Consider the following 18,009-nt stretch of genomic DNA (forward strand, 5'->3'; position numbering starts at 1 on the left):
TCCTGCCTGTGACTAACGGCCTCTGGGCTTCAGGAAATACTACATCTTTCCCACCCCACCTTCTCCACTTAGTGTCTGGGCTTCTTGCTTTCTACAAGCCTCTTCAAATACAACATTACAACTAGAGAGCGGGTTTCTCCCAGGGACTGAGAAGTCCCTCAAAGGCTAGGCTGATATAGCAAGTCCTTGGGAACAGAAAAAAAGAAGGAAACTATCAGCCTGAAATTCTTACTTCCCAACAGACTCCTATCGGTGGAGGTCATGGAAAGGATGTGACCGCCAGTTAGCCCGAGAGCTGGATCCCAGCAACTGGAAGCTCCTTGCCCCTCGCCTGTCCTCAGGATGATGGTTCTGCCCACTGTTTCCACGGAGCCATTTTCAAGAAACAGTCTTGAGACAATACGGTGTTGTTGAGACCATCTGGTCAGTATATGGGCTCTATACAAGCTTTTACGATCCTAGCGGGTGGGTGTGGAAATCTACTCTTGCGGTCGCCCAGGCCTCCTGTGTAAGTTCCCTTGCTCGTCAAACCTGCCACCCACCCGTCTGGACGGGTCCTGCCTCTTTCTTTGCCCTCGGTGTATGGAAGCCGGCCTCAGATTTCACCCAGGGAATTCCTGAGGTTGCGAACCAACAGCTGATTCTCAATATTATCAGAACAGTCTGGTGTGACAGGGTCCATCTTCTCCTGGGACTACGCCTCCTCTGCCCAGGATGCTGTACAGGATCCTATTTGCCCCTCACAGCCACACACACTCAAGGGATCGATTTCTTATTCCCATTTCACAGATGAGGAAACTGAGGTTCAGAAACAAGGAACACGGTTGAAAATGCCTATTGTGCTCCTTGAAGAGCCACCAGTCGCAGTTCTCTCTCAGGGCTCGGGGCTGGCCAGGTCTCAGTGCAATACAGGGGCTTCGGGTACCTCCTGGGGGGTGTCACAACTAGCTCACATTCCTGCAGGACACTCATCTCCGAAGGCTTTGTTTAATGTGCCCTCCCCCGGGGCCGGGAAAGCAGCTTGAGTAGGGCAGGCGCTAGTGAATGAGGGAATTCTACCAGGCAAAAACCTCAAGATGGCTTTTCCTTAGTTGGCTTTACCTGAGTATTTAGAAAAGCCAAGACAGCTACTCTCCACCCCAGCTCATTTGAGTAGCCTCAGTTACATGAGCCTCTAATTTGCTCATATTCAAATATTTATACATTTTTTTAAAGTGGCCACACATAAAAACAGCTGTCCCCTATGTTTCTAACACCTAAGTAGAGAGGAAGGATTCATTTTCTAGACACAAAGTAGCCACACAAGGATGAGGGAAAGAGGGGCATTTCAGCCTTCTGGACTCTCGGCCTGTCAAATGCACCCCCTCAGTGCCCTCTCTGTTTCCTCAGTCACTATCTCATAGAGCGTTTGTGGGCTCCAGTGAGCATTGCTCTGCCTTTTGCGTGGGGCGGGGGGTGCTGCTGCTTTGGTAGTTAGGGTAATTAATAGTGAATCCCCTCCCTCCCCCCTGTATTGGAATGTAGATGTGGCAGAAAATGAATTACTTTGGGGAGGCACCAGTGAAACATTTGATAAGCTTTGTGGTTTGTAACATCTCAAGCAGGTACTCTTGAGTTGTTATTTAATGCAACTCATTAGGTTTAATGTGCATTTTAACCGCCTATTTATGGGCATTTTTGCTTTTCTTGTAGTTTGAAGAACTTCGTTTATGACTGATTATTACTCTCATTAGACTTAATAGTTCCAAATTCTGGATGACGATCTCTTTCTTCTTGACTACTTCAGAAAGTTTCTCCCCCATGGAGAAACTGATACTGATTCAACCAGTGCTTACAGGGAACCTTCTGGCAGGTGCATTGCTGGGCATGGAACAGGTGGATGTAAAGGAAAGAGAAACAGTCTTCTCCCCCCAAGGAGCTTACTACCTAGTTCTCCCCATGGTCCCCAGACAAGCAGACTTGGCATCAACTGGGGACTGGTTAGAAATGTACATTTTCAGGCCTCACTCCAAACCAAGTAAGTCACAAACCCTAGGGGTGACCCCCAGCCACCTGTGTTTAAAAAAGCCCACTTCAAACAAAGATTATCCTCATCAAATGTCAAAGCAACAAATACACTGTTAGCTTATTGAGCTAAATCTGAAAGTGTCATTTGTCCTTTGAGGAAACAGAGGCCCACAGGCCAAAGGCCACAGGAGTCATTGGTGCAGGAATTGAAACCAGAACCAAAGTCTCCCACCCAGCATGACCAATGTTCTATTTCTCTTCTGATGCTTTAATCCGCAAATCTTACAGGGAGCCCCAAGGATTACTGACCCGAAGTGCAAATCTTGCTTTCCAAGGAAAAGAGATAAACAGAGAAACTACGCACTTTGAAAATAAGGACCACTAACAAAAATTAAAACCCAGTCTACCAAAACCATCCAGAAAAATTAGCAGTTATTTTCCAAACTTTTAACACATATTCAAGTTCCATTTACAAGATCTGAAATTAGGAGGGGGTAAAAATCCAATGAATAATGTGATCAAAATAAAGTCTGGAAGAATATGTAGCATGTAAAAATGTCAACAGTGTTTCACCTTTTTTTTTTTTTTTTTTAAATATGTCTTTATTGATTTCAGAGAGAGGAAGGGAGAGGGAGAGAGAGAGATACAAACATCAATGATGAGAGAGTCATTGATCGGCTGCCTCCAGGACGACCCTGCTGGGGATCGAGCCCACAGCCCGGCATGTGCTCTGACCGGGAATCGAACAGCAATCTCCTGGACCCTAGGCCGATGCTCAACTGCTGAGCCGCGCTGGCCAGGAAACAGTGGTTCACCTTCTGTGGGAACTACAAATGTTCTTTCTTTCTTTGTAATTTCCTGACTTTTTCCCAATGGTTAGATATCACTTTTGTAATAAAAAATTTTTGAAAAAGTAAATCTGTTTTTTGAAATGTTACATGCATATCACTCAACATGAAGGTTTATTTTGTAATTCTATTTTTCCCCATACAGTAGGATAGTGTGTGTGTAGTAATTATTTATATCACGCCATATGTTACAATGAAGATGAAATCTGATAAATATATTCCTTCCAGCTGGCACTGAAAATGAAGAGGTTAAATGCTTTCCTAGGTTCAAAGCATTATGAATTAAGACAAGCTAACTGTGAGGCTAGAGGAAAATTAATCCCAGCCCTGAGATCTCGGAGAGCATCTCTCTTGAAAAATGTTGATGTGACACAGAGCTCCTTACTCATATCTCCCTGACGCTTAACCCCTGGCACAAAACAGAATGTTCAGCAATTCCTGGCAAAGTCGAAGGAGTGGAGGGGACAAAATGCATGAGAGAACATCAGAGAAATAAGAAACGGAATGATCCTATTTTCACATAAAATTCTGTCCCTGTGGACAGACATCCAAAATTACTGGCAAACTATATTGTCCTAAATGTTCCTTTTAGAGGGTTAACTAGACTTATTGATCATAGCATGGGGCATGCAAATGTCGAATCACGATGCTATGCACCTGAAACCAATATAAAATTGGGTGTCAGTTGTACTTCAATTAAAATTTTTTTTTTCTTTCACAAGAAATGTTTGCTCATTTAAAAAAATACCTATGTTGGCTATCTCATGCCACAAATTGTTCATTAATAAATAAATAAATAAATAACTGTCTCATTTAAAGAGACATTTCTGCCACAAAAGCATTGTTGTCATGTTTCACTTGATACGAAAAACTTGCCACTTGAAGGAAAATTGCCATTGTTTGACTGAAGCTCTCTGCAATATATCAGCGAATGTTCATTTAAGTTTCTTAAAGGAGACAGGGAAGTAAAGTTAAGAACCAATGTAACGAATATGGAAAAGGGAACACCAGTGGCTACTTACGTCATCAAAGTACCTCACGGTAGCTGACATTTCTAGAATTCACAGGCACTCTCAGGAAAGGACGAGATATTGGGGTGGGGGGATATAGATGGTATACGCCAATGTTTGTAGTAAATACGATCACCATATTTACGTACACAATTTAGCTTGCCAGCAGTGTCAGAAAACTCAGAAAAAAACCTATCGTCTTGGTTTCCTCAGCTCAGCACGCAAGCTTTTGCTTCTAAATGTGTATCTCCAAAGTGTCAAATTCCCCTCAGTCCTCAACTTACTTGGTCTCTCCGGGCAGCCCCATCCTTTGCAAAACTGATAAATTAATAAGACAAATAAGAGTAAGTTGCATAAAGGATACACAACTTACAGAAAGGGTCTCAGCGACTCCCCGGTGCCGCTCCATAGAGTGACCCCCCTGCCTGTGAAAAGCGGTCTATGAAAGCCTTGTTTAACATACCAGGCTAAACCCAACAGTTTCCTTTCCGGCTGCCACCTCTGGACAAAACACACACACTTGTAGCTCAGTCTCTGACTCCATCCAGACGCTCACAAGCCCAGTTTTTATTCTTCCGCCGGTCGTCCCCCTCTGGTGAGAAAAGGGCCCAGTGTTAGGCTTTACCTAATTCTGCTTATTTTGGCAGTTTTACTTGAGGCTGCTAAAAGGTATTGATTAGAAACTACCTGCAGATCCAGTTCCTAAGCACTGATGAACGCCCGGGGAACAATTCCAAGCCAACAATATGATACAAAATATCTTCAGTTTGTAGCACGGAAAGGCCACTCCTCTCCACCAGAGAGGAAGAATACTCCTCCCCACTCCATCACATTAAAAAAAAAAAATACAGCAGCTTTCATTCTGAACAAAATTAAAATTTCTGGGTCACTTTCCCTGTCTCTCTGGGCCACTTGCTACGCAGCCTGACAGTGACTGTAAATACGGCAACCAGCTTAGCTGTCATCCTCTCTGGAGCCAATGCCTCGGTCCCCGTTCCTGCCGCAGTTCCCCAAACCGGACCCCGACACCCACTCCTTCCACTCACTTTTCTTTTCCTCCAAACCCCAAGTGGGCAAGCCTATTCGGAGGAAAAGTTAATGACGACCTGCTTTCGAAGCACAGCTGCCCTACCTGCGGTCCCCAAATCATCGTAAGGCTGGAAGTTCCTAAAAGCGTGTCCCCTCTGCGCGCTGGTCCCCGGGGCTGAGCGCCTCACCCCGCGGCCCGGGCGCGCGCTTTCCGCGCGGACCGGCCCCCATCCCGCACGGGTCCGCGCCCAGCCCGCCTCGCCGCTTACGTAAGCTCGTGCCTCTACGGTCCCAAACTGCACACGCACGCCCCCGGCACCTGTCACGCATCTGAAGCGGGCCAGCGCCCGCACCCAAGCGATGAAACGACATCAACACATAGGCACTGGGGCTGGGGGTGGAGGGCATGCCGTTTGCAAACACCTTTTCCCCCACTTGTTTCTTGCCCGTTTTGGTCACAACTACAATTACCTTAGCAACCCAAGAATTGCCTTGACTCCCCCTCCGGCTTCCGAATTTGTCCTAAAGCCAAGCTTGCGCCAGGTTCATGGCACAGCTAGAGGAGCCCAGGAAACGGGGATCCGCAGCCTCTCGGGGGCGGAGGGGACGTCTGGGTCCGCCTCGGCGCTGCTCTCCAACGTCTCGCCTCGTCTTTGCGAGTTTCCGGGGCGGCGAGCGCCGGGGCTCAGCGGGCGGAGAGCGAAGCCCGGGGCCGGCGAGGAGGCGCGGCGGGTCGCATGGTGCCCGGGCGCGGGACGCCCGGCTGTCTCCAGCGCGCTCGGGGCCGGCCCCGCTCTCCGCGCTGCCCCGCGCTCGCCGCCTCTCCCCGCCCCGGGCCGGCGGAGCCCGCGGAGGTCGGCCAGCCCCCTCTGCGCCCGCCCGCTCCGCCGCCGCGGGGAGCCGGCGCCCGGGCGGAGCTCTCGCCGCCGAGTCGGGTCGGGCGCAGGAGCTGCCCCAACTCGCGGAGCCGCTCGGCTCGGAGCCGCCGCAGCGGCGCCCGCTGTCGGGCGTGGAGGGAGCTGCAGGCCGCGCCGCGCGCACCTGGCGCCCGCACCTGCGCGGGGACCCGGCCGCTCCAGGTGGGCGGGCGCCAGGTGGGCGGGGCGGGGCGGGGCCGAGGCACCTGAGCGGGTCCCCAAAGCCGCGCGGGCGCCCGGCTCACCTGCTCCCGCCGCCTCCGAAGGTGCAGGTGGCGATCGGCCCGAGGAAGGGAAAACCTGGGAATTCCTGGCGCTTGAGCTGCCGCCGAGAAAACGCAGACAGACGCCGAGGCTCCTCCCGGCGACTCGGAGAGCTGGGCGCGTCCCGAGGCTCCGGATGCGTCAGGTTCGCCTCGGGGATCCCGGGCGACGGCCTGGGGCTCTGGCTGACGCGCGCAGCTGGCGCCCTCAAATCAAAGCGGGGCGCCGCCGCCCTCGGGGATACTGCTACGGGCCTCGTCACTCTTATTGATTCAGCGTTCCCAGCGCAGGCCGTATGTGGAGCCTTTGGGGACCATTCTTCTCTGAAACAGCGCAGAAAGAACTTTCGAGAAGAATTAGCTCTACAGATATTCTTGGGGAAAGAAGAAGAAAGTTGAAGGCGGAAAATGAGAACGGCGCCCTGGAATCGACGGGTTCTTTACGGTGGGAACTGAAGCGCGGCGAGAGCCGGCGGCTGCGCGGTCCCCACCGGTACCGGGGACGGGTGTGCAGAGTCAGCGCTACCAACATCCACTGGGAATCAGAGGTTTGCTCTTCAATGGTATTGGGGAGGGCGCTTGAAATAGAATATGTAAAGGCTTCTAAAGACGGGTGCCTTGGACCGTCTTCACCCATGTGGCCCAGAGGTTGCAATTTAAGGTCTCCTTTCCTGCACGCATCTCCCTTCCCACCATCCGGTACCGATGAATGGATGTATTAGCTCTTTCATCCAACAGACAATAATCGGTACCCGCCCTGTGCCAGACCCTCCGCTAAGCACCAGGAGGGATGAAGAATAGATCTCAAATGCTCCCCCCACACACACAAATGGTAATTATGTGAGAGGGTGAAGTGTTTACTAACCTTTTTGTAGTAATCACTTTTTGCAATATATATGTCTATCAGATCATCCCATAGTATACCTTAAACTTCGTGTTATATGTCAAAATATCTTAATAAAACTGGGGCAAAAGCATATATGAAATCAGATATATATTTACTTATATCAATATATTTTATATATTATATGGGATTTCTAATATATGTTAAATAATTTTTTATATACATATAGGAAATATTTGATTTAATATTTGATTTAATGTAAAAATATTTTATTTCACATATATACATATATGTATAATACACATATGTACATGTTTTTTATATGTGATTTTTAGAAATATAATTTTATATAATGTATATATATATATATAACAATAAGCATAACTTAATAAAGACAGGCCACACTTTTTGCTGACATGGCCAACAAGTTGGTTTACACAGTGGGAAACTAAACAAACAAGTGAATGTATTAAAGATATTGGGAGGCAGGTTTCACATAGTTGGAGAAGGGAATTACAGACATAGGAAGGGGGAAGGTTAGAATAAACCCAGTGATGTGGCTTTAAGTTAGAAGCAACTGTGTGAAATTATTTCTAATTTAGATACATAGATAGAAAAATACATGTACATGTGTATGTGTGTATATAGATTGATATATATCCTAGCTCTGTCCACTAAGAAAATCTAAAAGCAATAGATCAATTTTGTGCCCTGTTAAATGCTAATGGAAAATAAATTTTCTGGTAAGGTATTTTAGAAAAGGGTCTTTCTCAAAGGGTTGCTTGAAGGCCACAGCATCGGCATCATCTGGGGTATTGGGGTACTTATTAAAACTTCTTTTTTTTAATCTTCACCCAAGGATATTTTTTCCATTGCTTTTCAGAGACAGTGGGAGGGAGAGACAGAGAGAGAGAAAGAGAGAAACACACATCGATGGGTTGACTTCCCTCAAGAGCCCCCCAACCAGGGCTGGGGATCGAGCCTGCAACCAAGGTACATGCCCTCGGCCGGAATCAAACCCAGGACCCTTCAGTCTGCCGGCTGACGCTCTAACCACCAAGCCAAACCGGCGAGGGCTTATTAAAACTGTTTGAACCCCATCTCAGACCTGTTGAATTGAAACTTCTAGTGATAGGACCCAGAAATCCGCCTTTGAACAAAAATGTATGTTGATTCACACACTGGACCCCACACATGTAGGGCAAAGAGAGACCAAAGAAAGAGGCAGACCACTCCAAATGGGTAGGTGGCAGCTTTAATAAGCAAGGGAACTTGCATACAAGGCTTGTCTTGGGCGGCTGCAAGACAGGAAGGTCTCCACGCCCACCCACCAGAATCTTAAAAGTGTATATGAAGTCCTTAACTGGATTCAGTGACATGTACGTACCATCCAGATGGTCTCAGCAATACCTTACTCTCTCAAGACGATGTCCTTGGAGCATTGTGGGGACAGTGGGCAGAGTACATTCCAAGGGGAGAGGGGAGGAGCCTCTGATTGCCTGGGTCTCTGAGAGGTGAACCAGGGATCACGTCCTCTTGAGGACCTGCTCCAAAAATTTGTGACCAACCCACAACATGTGGGGTGCGTACTTCATAGACTGCCCAGCATTTCTGTTACTACTAATTGCATAATCTCCTTCTCAGGAGGGGTCTGTGGCAAGCAAGTTGATTACAACATGAAATGGATTTTTCTCTTTTCAGTATGATGCCAGTTTAGCACTTGATCTGCAGCTTTGAAAATCATGCGTCTGGGAATGATTGTGTTTATAGCATGGTGCTGGAATGGTAATGCTTTGAAAATCAAAAGTAATGGCATGTCAGAGTGGAATGCATATTTACGAGGCCTCAGTGCTTGCTAATCAGGATGCAGGGGTATGTATATGTATAATTAATGCATATGGAAGAAAATTTACAGCAACCATAGCAAGTTTTTAAAAACCTACACTAGCCCCAAAATAGCCATGTGATGCTTTCCACACCAATTGTTTGGGCCAAGCTCTATCAGACCACCTCCTAGGCACTACTTCAGGCACCACCCTCCAGGATCTTGTGGTCAGAACTGCTTGTGTGATGTGACTTGAAGAGCTGGACAGGTCCCCTCAGCCGTATATATCTGTTCTTCACCCCTGCCCCTCCCCCTCCTGCTAGATGCTGGGCTCCCCACAGTTTTTCATAATCAGTTACAGGTATATTTGGTCAGGACCATGGTAAATAATTTGGGATGTGCTTCAACAAGACAGATCCTTTATTGAGGCAAAATCTGTTGGTTACAAACTCTATCAAAAGTCCCAGACATATAAGACCACAGGTAGCCCCCCAAAATAAGAACACTGGAATTGAACACCTAACACCCTCTGCAAAACATGGCAAAGCTTTCTTCTTAATAAAGAACCATATTTTAATTAATTCAAGGCCATTTGCAGGTATTTAAGAAACAGAGCTCAGCTCAAAGGGCATTCTCAGCCCTCTCCGGAATTTTGTGTTTGCCAAAGCCTCACCGATATTCTAAAGAACACAGACATGAAATTTATGCCATTTGCCCAAACCAAATCCTAAGCAAATGGCCCTGTTTCTCAAGACAGCAGAACTGTACCCTATGCTCAAAATGAACTTTCCTGCAGTGTTCTTTTGTTCCTTTTCACACCATCACCCAAAACCCCATAGTAGTTTCCTCTTTGACCTGTAGGGCATTTTCATCACCCCAAAAAGTTCCCTCATTCCCCCTTGTATCCAGCCACTTCCCTCTACCCTCAGCTCCCGGCCACCACTGATCTGTTTGCTGTCTCTGTGGTTTTGCTTTCTCTAGAATGTTATAGAAACAAAGCCGTACAGTACACAGCTATTTTTCAGGCTTCTTTTACTTGGCGTAATGCCCCGAGATTTACCCATGATGCTGCATGTATCAGCAGTCCATTCATTTTTAGCCCTGAGTAGTGTTCCACTGTGTGATATACCACAATTTATTTATCTATACCAGCCATGTTTTGATACGCAACACACTTCTGATATTCTACTAGGGGACAACTTCTCTCAAAGACGTGGGTCTGCATGAACAGGTGTTATGGATTTGCCTAAACCTGTGACAATGCAAGAGTGGGATGACTGTGATAATAACCGCTTACCTACATTCTTGAACCACACTCATTTCACCAATGGAAAAAAATAGTTCTAAGTGCATTACGCTAATTAACAAATCCTCTGGTGTTGGTGGGAGATAAAGATAACTTGAAGCTGCTACCCCTCACCCCACGCATGCTCACATGGGCTCTAGATGAGAGTGTCTGTGTTGCTCCTGGAAGAGGCATTCTGACTAGGGCCCAAATGTCAACTAACTGCCTGCTTCTCTGTCCATTAAACTTAACTAACCCATATACATCTTATTGACATGCAGGTTAAAATGCAGCTAGCTCATCCCCAAAGGTCTGTTGAATCAGAAATTCTGGCACTGAGGGCTGAAAGCCAGCAATGCAGCAAGCTCTCTGGGTAACTCAGGTGGTTCTGATACACCCTGGAGTTGGAGGACTCCTGCTGTAGGGAAGAAGGAGAGCCCTGCCCTGGCCCCACATGCACTTTGGAAAACTCTGCACAAGCCAAGGAGAAAACCAACTACGTTCTGTACCTGACACCACGGAGACATCGGGAAGAACTCAGGAGGGTTTATGAGCTGCAGATGGCAGAACCCACTCCTCTGGAATATCCCAAGCCTCTCCGGGCAGGGGCGCAAAGGAAATGGGCCCTCGTCTCGCTCCTATTTACCACAGCTCTGGGGCGGACTATGTATGCTTCAGTTGGGAACCTCGCTTTCAGGTAAAAAGAAAAATTATTCTCTAACCAAAAAGAGGAGAAGATTTTGAATACTTTAGATACAACTGCCTAGAAACCAGAGCTGTTCTGTACCTCAGGTAGGTTTCAAACAAACCTTTATCACAGTAACTCAACTCCCTTGCTGCTTACCATATATTATATCTGCTTTTCACTCAGATATATGTCTTAGTAGGCAGTAAAATCACATTATCCCTAGAAAAATAGAACAGTTGACTACAATGAAGATTAAAACCCAATCCCCGAGGAAATTACAAGCGTGCTTAGTTTTGAGGACGATCAGTTGTTTAACAGAATTGCATACCAAGAATGAAAACTACTTCACGTAATGGAAAAAGATCGAGTTTTAAGAAAATACACATACAAATATTTATACTGAGAGAGTATTTTTAAGGAGGAGGCTTTTTTTAAAACTATCAACTCTAGTGGGAACACAAAATTATTTTGGGGTAAGCTAGATCTCTCTGTATCTCCTTCCTCTCAATTAATGAAGTAAAGAATTTCAGCAGTAAAATCCCAATCCTAATAAACTATGTGTTTTCATTCTCTTGGGAGGCCTCTAAAATTTGACAAAATTAAGAGACAGAATCTATTAGCTGATCCTTTCATGGGGCCAGGGTTTAGCAACTGATTTAATGTAGCAAGTGGAAACAAGGCTATAGAGGGTGAGAGCTGCCCCATCCTTTCATTTCACGCTGTTGGTAAATATCAGAAGTGTTTCCCAAATGAGATACATCGAAAAGCCACCAGTATAAAATGTACAATGAAAGCAATCTTCCAAGTTGGCCTTATATTAGAGAGGCTTACAGTGACAAGCCAACACAGACACTAACGTTAGAAGGTCTCAATGACAACGTTTGCGGTGGTCAAAGTGGGCTTGTACTGCTTATTTCGGAGATGAGGGAAGAGGCCCAGCCAGCCCTGGGACACCACAGGACTGCGGCCGGAACAGGACCAGTTCTCCCAGCTCCAGCCCGCATGCTTCCTAACGGCACTTTTCAAAGTGTTTGCTGCTCTTGGATTTGTGTTGTGTTTTTTTCGGGGAAGAACATTCAGGACTAAAATAATGATAGCAGAAGGAGCAGCTGGGCCATGTGGGGATCTGCAGCCCAGGCCATGCTTTCTATTAACCTTCAGGGGTCACAAGTAGAAACCACTGTGGCTCCCATGTCCCTAAACTCCCTGTTGCTTGACTGTGGAGTAGTCAAATAAGTCAGTGCTTCTGTCTGCATTTGTAAACAATGGTAAAAATCTTTCCCCTGCCAAACTGCTGTGCATATACTTTTAAAAGCAGCGGCAAGAGAAAAGAGTATGTGACACTGACCCAGCACCCTCTCTGTGATGAGGTCTGTCGCATGGACTTTGTGACCCTGACACAGGCCAGGGAAGCTCTGACAGTATTGGGGCCTGTCACCCCACATTTCCACACCATCAAAGCTGACCGGGCAATCCAATGAGTTAGGAGAAATGTCTAAGGTCACTGGTGACACTAGAGGTGGTTCTAATATCAGAAGCATTGGTAATTAACTCTAAACCAGTGATTTTCAGCCAGTTGTGCTGTAAGAGGCACACTGATGTGTCACGAGAATTTTTAAAACATGCAATACCTGACTATTTAGTCAGGGACACTGACCTCTTTTCCCTTAGATTGTCAAATTAAAAGAATGACAACCACCAACGTACCAATAGCCATCCAATGTGAGTGAATCAAAATTACACCTTTTTTTTGGTCAGATCGACAAAAAGTATATTTTTGGTGTGCTGCAGAATTTTAGTAATTAGTTTATGTGTGCCATGAGATGAAAAAGGTTGAAAATTTCTGCTCTAAACTACTGAAAAATATTTCGTGCCCCAGGATTTTAAGCCAGCGGAACCATGAGAGTACAGTCCAGGGTGGTGACCCATGGCATCCTGTTTCTGGATCTGCTAGACCTCTGACCCTGTGCTTTTTTTGCTACCTATGTTCCGCAGCTGTTCTCCAGCCTGGCTGGGGACGACTGAACTGGGTTTTAGCTTAACCCTCTAAGGCATGGGTCTTCAAATGGTATTCATCTAAAATTTAGCTGGGCCACTGTGCACGCAGAGGTTGTTATCCAATGACTTTGGCATAACCCCAGGACTCTGCATTTTAACAAACAGCATGACTGTGGATCACTGGTTGTCCACCCTTTGCCCTTCACTCCAACCCAAGATAGAGACAAGCCTCCACCCGGGCCAGCAGGAACGTCCATGGCCATTCCGCCAGGCTCACCCCAGACTTCTGTGCCCTAACTGCCTAACTGCCTGCTCCTTTCAAGGCCCCACTCGGCCAGTTCCTGCAGAGGCCCCCAGGCCTGAGCAGTGTGACCTCCACATGGGTGTGGGCCCAGCCTCAGGGGAATTCCTAAAATACCATTGTCCCCCAGGCCTGCAGCTCTATGCTTGAAATTAGGCTAATTTTCCTTCCAAAGGGCAAAACACAAAGGATTCGTTTCCCTCCCTTTCTTAAGCAGTAAAACATATTTAGCTTGAGTAACCTGGACCTATAAAACACATAGGCCTATTTACTAAAATTTCTTGCGGGCAGCTTTGTCCTCAGGCCCTAAACACAAAGGGATAAGCCATCCTGTCTTGGGGCCTTAGGTTGCTGCTGATGGAAAACTCAGTCAACAATAAAGACATTTCTTGGCCCTGGTCACTGGAAGGGCCAGAGCCAGGTTGGGCTTCAGGCCCGGCTTGATTCAGTTTCTTTGCATCTGCCTTTTTGTTCTGTTTTCAGTCTCTCTACTTGGCCCTCTGTCATGCAAGCAGCACCCAACTCCACATCCACATACCCAGAAGGACAGAGCTTGAGCCTGCCGAGCATTCTGAGCAAAACAGTCCCTGGATTCACCCTGATTAGACCATTTCTGTCACATGCCTGCCCCTGGACCAATGACTGCAGGCGCACTGACTGACTTAATCCTACCTTGGGAGTGACTTTGAAATCCCCCAATAACACAGGTCACATGGGGTAGGGTTGACACTGGATGTCCTTAGGACAGGGCAGGGAGGAGCAGGACACTGGGAAGTCTTACTACAACGGCCCAAACAGATGCTTCCGCTCAGAGTTCACCTAGATGATCCACAGGCATCTCTCTGAGTAAAGTAGCCTAAACCATGTACAAACTAAGTCTTTGGTGATCAATGGTCTGTACCCGAGCAGGTGAAGGAGGCGGGAGTGGGATGGGAAGCGTGGGGCTTCCATCCGGTGAGGAAAGACTTTACCTGGCTTGTTTCTCCCCTCCACTAACTCCTTCAACTTAAACCTGGAAGTTTTCCCCAGATAAAAGCCTCTTCAGGCTTAATTGCTCTTATTTCTTAAGTAACTTTGTGTCAATTCTTAAATCTGCTAGCTACTGTTAAAAGTGTGGTGCCTATTTTCTCTGTGAGCATAAAAATAGGCTCAAGAAGAACAAACAGAAGTAAAACATTTTTAACCATGAGAACAGGAGTGTGTATATCTAGATTTTTTTCCCTGCAGAGAAATTGATATCACATTGTTTTTAAAACAAACAAATTTAAAAAAACACCTGTTTTATCACTTTGGGGAAGATTGGTAACCCAGAAGCAAAAAGGATCGATTCTTTTAAGAGAAACCAGCTAATATAATGAAAGAAACACTTTGTCAGCCGAGAACCTGAGTGAGTTAAGGCTCAAAGCCAAGCTAGAAAGGAATAAAAAGTAATATTCATTAGGGCTCCCAGAGGTTCTAAGTAGAAAACAAGCTCTCCAGGGTCCATGAAAGGTCTCCGAGAAGAGGAAAGATAAGGCAATTGACTCTTGGAGCTGGTTTCTTAGTGTAGGTTCCCCTAAATCCATTTCACCCCAGAGGTAGCCCCTGAGGATGGTAGCAACCCTGTTCCCACTGCCAGGACTGACTTGGGAAAGGATGGGAAATGAACCATGGCCAGCAAAGAGGTTTCCTCACTTTTCTAAAGAGACACATGAATGGACAATTCATCTTCTTCCACCAGGCATTGTCCTGGCTCATGGTGCTTAGAACTTGGCAATCAGCTGACCTGAGGACCAAACCCGCCCACAGGGGGGAGCAGCGAGGAGTCTGGGAGGAGCAGAGCGAGAGCGTGCATGCCACCTGACGCCTGCCCGACTCCGCGCTCCCGGCTGCACAGGGCAATAAACTGCCCTCTGTTAGGCCAGCTGGAGTCAGGACTTTGAATTTCTTGTAGCAGAGAGCTTCCTAACACAGTGGGTTTCTGGCAACCATGAGTTTTCTAACAGTGAAGTTCCAGCGGGTTAATCTGATAATCCGTTTTAATTACTGATGTGGGATGTTCTGGCCTGCAAATTACAGAATACATGGCTAACAGGCTTTAAACAATAAGAATATTTCTTTATCTTTCTTAGTAATAAATGGGGAGGTAGGCATGTCCAAGCTATCGACCTACTTAGACGCCAAGTCTGTCATCTTTAGAGGGTAATGTCAAACAGCAGATAGGGAGATGTGGAATTTATTCTTGCACATCTCTGCTTTTTTCAGCAAAGAAACCTGTTCCTAGAAGCCCCTTAGCACGCTTTCCCCTAAGTCTCACTGGCCAGGACTGGTTGGGTTGCACGGCCATCCATCCTTTCGGCACTTGGCTGGTAAATCGTTACAAACCCTTTTACTAGGCAGGAAATTAGCGGAGGTAGCAGGGGTCCTCCTGCAGAGAAAGCATCCCTGTTCCAAGTCCTTGGCTTGTTAAATGGGTCATTAGACAACAATTTAATCCTTGAACTACTTGAAAAGTCACCTGGATTTTATTTTATCTTCACAGTTTCTTATGCTGTCCTTTTTTTTCCTTCCCCAATACCTAAGGTACATTCTCAACAATCGAAAACAACGTTTCTGGCCCCCAGCATGTCTTGGCAGTTGAGCATGGGCCTAGGATCCAGGAGATCGCGGTTCGATGCCCAGTCAGGGCACATGCCCGGGTTGTGGGTTCGACCCCCAGCAGGGGGCGTGCAGGAGGCAGCCGACCAATGACTCTCTCATCATTGATGTTTCTCTCTCTCTCCCTCTCCCTTCCTCTCTCTGAAATCAATAAAGATACATTTTTTAAAAATTTTTTTCTGTGGTCTTGTTCTATGACTAGACCTTCCCAGGGATCTGGTCTAGGACATTTCCTTCCAAAATATTTTTTCATAAAAATGGTAAAGGGAGAAAGAAGGGTAACACTAAATAAGCAAACGCTGAATGAGCTACTTTTCTCTTTTAATTACATTCAAGGAACAAGGGATGCCATCCAGTAGAGAGGATATAGGCTAGCTGGGTGTCCATTCACAAATCTCTCAATCTCCAATGCTGCTTCCTTTTTCCTAAAATAGGGATAAATCACAGTATCTGCCCCGTAGCATTGTTATGAGAACTAAATGAGATAATCCAAGCACAGTCCTCAGCAGGCAGGCGGTGCCCCGAGAATGACTGAGCCCCCGAGGTTTGTATCGCTACCTGCAGCGGTGAACTCTGTGTATCTGGTGGCTCACGAGACCTGATTTTTAGATTTGCAGGAATTTTACAAACTGGGTGTTCAATGGTTGTTAGCTTGATGGGAATATTTATTACATGGAAATCAGCAAGCATCACAAAACAGAACTTTTCTTCTTCCTGGAGAGCCTGTGGCAGAACACTTACCAGCACACCACTGATCAGCTCCGTTGATGGATGAGGTTGAGTGACCCCAGGTTACACAGCAGATGAAGAGCAGGCCTGGGATGTGAACTCAGATCTTTATCATTTTAAACCTCCGCTCTTTCTACTCATCTGTAAATATATATGTAAAGTATTGTACAATTTTCATAGCGATTGACTCTTTTATTTAACAACTATTTATTGAGTCCCTGTGAATGTGCAGAGCAGTGTTCTAAGGACTGCAGGGTCTACATACAAAAAATGTCACCATGCTTCAAGCCTACCCTTAAGGAGTGCTCACCATTGCATTAAAACACTCAGGTCATTTGAATCCAATCCCCTTGTCAGCCACTGCCCTAGGTAAGTGCTACCACCCAAGGGCGCCCTGGGAGGTGAGGAGCTGCCTTGGAGTCTGCTCTGCCTCACTCCCAGTGCAGCCCAGGAATTTCCTTTCTCCCTCCGGACGCCTCCCGGTCGGAGTGTAAGCAGACCTTTAAGGAATATGCTTATCGCCCTACCTGGTTTGGCTCAGTGGTTAGAGTGTCAGCCTGTGGACTGAAGGGTCCCGGGTTCAATTCCGGCCAAGGGCACATGCCTCAGTTGCAGGCTCATTCCCCGGGCCCCGTCAGGTGTGTGAGAGAGGCAACCAATCGATGTGTGTCTGTCACATCAATGTTTCTCTCTCACTCTGTCTCTCCCCTTTCCACTCTCTCTGAAAAGCAATGGAAAAAATGGAAGATTAAAAAAAAGAAAGAAATATGCTTATTGTCTGTTAAGATAGGACCCTCCCCTCGGCTTATTTGCATTTTCAGAGAATCATCTTCATGGGAGAAAAGCCCATGTGATGAAATAGCCTGGTTGAGGACTTACCTGTCCGTAGGCATCACAGGCCAGGTGGGTTTTTCCCTCCCACTTCCCCCAAAGGTAGCACGATTCCTGATGCTTCCCAAACTTGAGTCATTCTAACACTGCCTTTCTATTTTTTCTATGCTCTGTCGCTTGTGTTTTTTTTAATAAATACTTTTTCTTTAAATCAACCCACTTTTTTTTTTTTGCTTAAACAAATTTATTTTAAAAGAAAATGTCATGTCACTGCCTTATACAAAAACCATAATGACTTGTCAGAAATAATGACTGTCATAAAATGAATATGTAACTATTAAAATAGAAGAATATTCAAAATTTTACCCCCAATAATCTCACAGGCCACTAGTAAGTAGCGCCTGAATTTCACTCCAGAAGCACTGCTCTAAGATGTGGGCCTTCTCCCCTCCTGGGAGGTGAATTAGCATTTTAAATACTCTGACCAGAAATGTTTATTCTAAGGGTGGTTGCTCCAAGTCCATCGTTTCTCAATTTGCAAGAAAGAATTATAAAGTAAGGTTTTTGTAGTTCATTTTAATTAACTCAAAATGCTTTCTCATTCCTGTTTGTCTTTACGCTGGCCTCTTTTTCAGATAGATCTTTATTCGTACGGCTTTCTCACCAGTAGATTCAGCCCCACCATGTGCACTTAACCCTCAGGCTCCTCGCCAGCCCCACCCTCAGTCGTTCTGTTGGGGGGTTTTCCTTCCATCTTGACCCTCCCCACACTGTTGACATTACAACTCTCCTCATTT

The 18,009-nt window shown here is 46.3% G+C and overlaps 1 long non-coding RNA gene across 1 annotated transcript; it reads right to left on the reverse strand.

Moving 5' to 3' along the window:
• Window positions 1-6,393: 6,393 nt before the first annotated feature.
• LOC148094037 (uncharacterized) lies at window positions 6,394-16,956 on the reverse strand. The gene is made up of 3 exons (XR_015714004.1): window positions 16,909-16,956; window positions 16,394-16,522; window positions 6,394-6,448 (listed from the first exon to the last, which is right to left on the reverse strand). It is a non-coding gene; the product is annotated as an uncharacterized LOC148094037 (long non-coding RNA).
• Window positions 16,957-18,009: the final 1,053 nt, after the last annotated feature.

This window comes from Miniopterus natalensis, chromosome 1 (genome assembly GCF_054644295.1).
Source record: "Miniopterus natalensis isolate mMinNat1 chromosome 1, mMinNat1.hap1, whole genome shotgun sequence".
NCBI classification, from domain to species: Eukaryota; Metazoa; Chordata; class Mammalia; order Chiroptera; family Miniopteridae; genus Miniopterus; species Miniopterus natalensis.